Source organism: Barbus barbus, assembly GCF_936440315.1.
Source record: "Barbus barbus genome assembly, chromosome: 3".
Taxonomy (NCBI): domain Eukaryota; kingdom Metazoa; phylum Chordata; class Actinopteri; order Cypriniformes; family Cyprinidae; genus Barbus; species Barbus barbus.
The window spans coordinates 6,033,392-6,038,391 of NC_136731.1; positions in this window are offsets into that span (position 1 = coordinate 6,033,392).

Genomic DNA, 5,000 nt, shown 5'->3' on the forward strand with positions numbered 1-5,000 from the left:
TCTTGTCTGATCTCGGAAGCTAAGCAGGGTCGGGCCTGGTTAGTACTTGGATGGGAGACCGCCTGGGAATACCAGGTGCTGTAAGCTTTTGGAGTTTCTTCACTACTGATCTAATACTTTATGGTGGCTGATCTTTAAAAAGCCCACTCTTGGCAGCAGCCCTCGCTTACGGCCATACCACCCTGGGGGCGCTAGAGAGCTTGAAGGAAGTGTGTGGCTAAAGTTTTTTGGAGAGGAAGGCTCTCCTCTATTTTGTGTTTATTTTTTTGTGTTTGTTTTAGTGCGTTTCTTTACTTTAAGTTAGTTTTTTTTGTGTCTTTTTAAAGTTATAAAACCACCCAACAGCAGCTTTTGCTAGCTGGAGGGTGGTTTCAATCTTTTTTTTTCAATGGACGGATTAATGGCAAATGACACTGGACTGGCACGAGGAACACGTAAGGCAAACGACACTGGAACGGCAGGAGGAACAAGCAAGGCAAACGACACTGGAACGGCAGGAGGAACACGCATGGCAAACGACACTGGAACGGCAGGAGGAACACGCATGGCAAACGACACTGGAACGGCAGGAGGAACACGCATGGCAAACGACACTGGAACGGCAGGAGGAACACGCATGGCAAACGACAATGGATTGGAAAAACCAATACGAGTTAGAAATGGAGAAAACCCAGAAATAACTGAAAAGTCTGTTGAAAGAAAATATTTAAAAGAAGCAACAGTGATTATAAATGTAGAGAATGTGATTGAGGTGAGAGTGGAGGACATTATTAAAGCTGTAACAGAAAAATGTGGACATGGCAAAATTTTAGCGCTAAGACCAAGACAAGGGAAAGAATACGAGCTAACAATGGAAGAAGAAGAAACGTGTGACAAACTAATTGATGGACTAAGAATAAAAGGAGTGGACTGTGGAGTTAAAAATCTACAAAACAGAGACTATGTGGTTTCCTTCATGCACCTGCCCGTCTACCTGGATGACAAACAAATTTTAAGAAAATTGGAGGGATGGGGAGTTGATCCCATGACAAAAGTTAGAAGAAGACGATACCCGGGCACTGACATTGAAGACGGAACAAGGTTCCTAAAGGTGAGGTTCCCCAAGGAAGTGGCATCGCTGCCATACAGCACGAGGCTAGAAACAGCCGAAGGGCTGCAGTATTTCCGGGTGATGCACAGTCATCAGATGAAGACCTGTAGGCTGTGCATGAGCCCGGATCACCTGCTAAAAGAATGCCCAAAGTTTGTGTGCTACAAATGTGAGGAGAGGGGACATTATGCACGAGATTGCAATGCTGTCAGGTGCCCGGGGTGTCAGGAAGTTTTAAATAAATGTGAATGCTGGATGGAGGAACAGGAAGGAGGAAAGGAAGAACAGGTGGACGGACAGGTGCAGGAAGGAAACAATGAGGAGGAAGGACAAAATGATGAAGAACAAGAGGAAGAAGGACAACAACAAAAAGAAATTGAAGGGGGAACGAGCAACAGAGAGGAAGGGGCAAGAGAAAAGGACAACATTAATAAAAATGAACAAACAATGGAGCAGGACACTCAATGGACAGAAATGGAGATATCGGACAGTTTTAATACTCTTCGGGGTGATGTGGAGAGAGATGGACAAGGAGGGATAGATCAAAATAAAGAAACAGACAGTGAAGAAAAAACAACGATGGACAACATGGTTAAAGACAGAGGGGGGAAAGGACAAATAAGAAGAAGAGCTTTGAAGGTAAAACCAAATTTGGAAAGTGCAAGAAAAAAGATTATGACTAATAAATTTGATGTGTTAAGGGGCCTGGAGGGAGAAAATGTAGAATAATGATTTTTAAGTATCTATTTTCCTTTCTTTTAATGGTTTTAAGTTGTGTTACTTTTAATGCAAGGGGTCTGATGGACATGAGGAAATTTGAAAAAAGTGAAAGAAAAATGTCAAAGGGAAGACATTATTGCACTACAAGAAACAAACTGGAGAGAAAATGTGATGAATGATTATAAAAAGAGGTGGGATGGAAGTATTTTATATAATAATGGAGATGGGAGATTTGGAAGAGGTGTGGCTTTTTTAATGAAGGATGATGTTTTTAAAGTGAGTAAAATTTTGTATAAGGACAAGATGGGGAAATGTATGGTAGTTGAGACCAAATATGAAGGAAGAGATTTGATTTTAGTAAATGTACATGCACCAGTGGAGGAGAAGGAAAAGAAAGAGTTTTTTAATGTTTTAAGAAACATTGTAAAGAAGTATAAAGAAATAATAATGATGGGAGATTTTAATACAGTTTTTAGTAAACAAGATATGGCTGAAGGAATGGTTTTCAAAACCGATACGGGAAGAAAAGAATTAAAAGCATTAATGGATGAAAATAATATGATAGATGTGTGGAGAGAAAGAAATGAAAAGAAAAAAGAATTTTCAAGAAGACAAATAGTGGGGAATTTTGTTTGCCAAACTAGAATTGACTTTGTTTTATGTACGAGAAATGTGGAGAATTTCATAGAAAATATTAAATATGAAGATACCAGCTTTAGCGATCACAGTTTTTTATCTTTTAAGTTGGACTGGAGTAAAATGCAAAGAGGGCCAGGAGTATGGATTTTAAATACAAAGATTTTAAAGAATGAAGATTATATTTCAAAGGTTAAAGAAATTATAGAAAAAGAAAAGAAAAATGGAATGTATGAAGAGAATAAGAGTTTATGGTGGGAGAACGTAAAATTTTTGATCAAAAAATTTTCGATCAAATATTGTAGTCTAATACAGAAATGCAAAAGATACGAAGAAAACAAAATAAGAGAAAGTTTAGAAATGGAGCTGAATAAAGAAAATAAAGACATACAAAAGATAAAGGAAATAGAGGGAAAACTGAAAGAAACAGAAGAAAAACAATATGAGGGGGCGAGACTAAGAAGCAAAGCAAAATATGTGGTGGAGGGAGAAAAATGTACAAAGTTCTTTTTCGATCTGGAAAAGAGGAGAGGGAAAGCTAAAGTGATAAAAGAAATAAGAGGGAAAAATGGAGAAATTATAGAAGGGAATAAAAAGATATTAGAAGAAATAAGGAATTTTTATGAGGATCTGTTTAGTGCAAGGGGGGTGAAAGAGGAGGAAAAAAAGGAACTGTTGAATCAGATAAAGGCAAAAGTAAGTGAGGAAGATAAAAAAGAATGTGACCAAGAAATTAGAGAAGAAGATATTGAAAGAGCAATAAATGAACTCAATAAAAAGAAAAGTCCAGGAATAGATGGTTTGGGAACTGAATTTTATGTTTGTTTTAAAGATTCTTTAACAAAGATTTTAAATGAGGTTTTTAAAGAAATTTTTGAAAAGGAAGAAATGAATGAAAGAACAAGGATGGGATTAATGAAACTGATATATAAAAGGAAGGGAGAAAAAGTAGATTTAAAAAATTACAGGCCAATCACAATGTTGAATACAGATGCTAAGGTTTTAGCAAACAGGCTAAAAGAAGTAATACCAAGTATAATAACAACAAATCAAGCATATGGGGTAAAAGGGAGAGATATAGCCGATATAACGATGGGTATAAGGGACACTATATGGTACATGAAAGAAAAAAATGAAGAAGGATATATAATTAGTCTGGATTTCGAGAAAGCTTTTGATAGGGTTGAGCACGGGTATTTATTTGAGGTTTTAAGGAGTTTTGGTTTTGGGGAGAATTTTATTAAATGGATTAAGATTTTATATAAGGGTGCACTAACTAAGATTAAATGTAACGGTTTTTTAACAGATTGTTTTAAAATAACACGGTCAATAAGACAGGGATGTCCGCTCTCAGCGTTATTGTATTCGCTTGTTTCGGAACCTTTGGGACTGGCTATAAAACAAAACGAAGGAATAAGAGGGATAGAATTTGAGGGAAATAAAGCTGAGGGGAAAGTTTTTCAATATGCTGATGATACAACGATAGTTGTCAAGGAAAAGAAGAGCGTTAAAGAAGTAATGAAGGTTGTAAAAGATTATTGTAGTGGGTCTGGAAGTAAAATAAATGAAGATAAAACGGTATATATGAGATTTGGAAAAGCTATGGATTTAATGGATTGTTTCAATTTTAAAGAAGTAGAAGAAATGAGGATTCTAGGAGTATTAATGGGGAGGAATGAGAGGAAAGTGAGAGATGAAATGTGGGAGCAACTAATAACAGATATAGAGAGAAGGTTAAATTTTTGGAAACTGAGAAATTTAAACTTGAAGGGGAAGGTTTTAATATTGAATGTTTTAATGGTTTCTAAACTTTGGTATGTTTTATATGTCTCTGAAATGCCGTTATGGGGAGAACAGAGGTTGAAGAAATGTTTTCTTGATTTTTTATGGGAGGGAAAACCAGCTAGGATTGCACATAACACGATTTTAGGGGCGGTAGAGAAGGGGGGCTTAGGGCTAATGGATGTGGAACAGCGAAAAAATGCTCTGAGAGTGAAAATAGTTAAGAAATACCTGCAACAAGACAACAAAACTGAGTGGAAAAAAACTATGGAATTCTTTTTAAACAAATGTGGGGATTTTAACATGGGGGATGGAATTCTATGGATGAAAACAAAAATTTGGATGACAGAAGGATTACCTGGTTTTTATAGAGAAATTTTTAGTGCCTGGGGAAAATTTTTAACGAACATCGAGTGTGATCCACATGGAAGAGAAAACATTTTAAATCAACCTCTGTTCTTAAATAACAAAATTTTGAAACAAGGGAAAGAAATGTTTTTTAAAAAATGGATGGAAGTGGGGATAACGAGAGTGAGAGATGTTTTGTATGAGTTTAAAGAGGGGTTTTTACCGACACAATATATCGTAGATGCAATGGAAATGGCAAAAGAAGAATACAGTAAACAAGAAATAACAAACAAATACGAAGCCATCAAGAAGGCAATACCAAAAGAGTGGATTAAAAGAATAGAGTGCATGGAAGAAGAGCCAAAAGAGAAAAACATTTATGTGAAACTGGGGGAAAATTTGTGTGATTTTAAAGAATGTACTG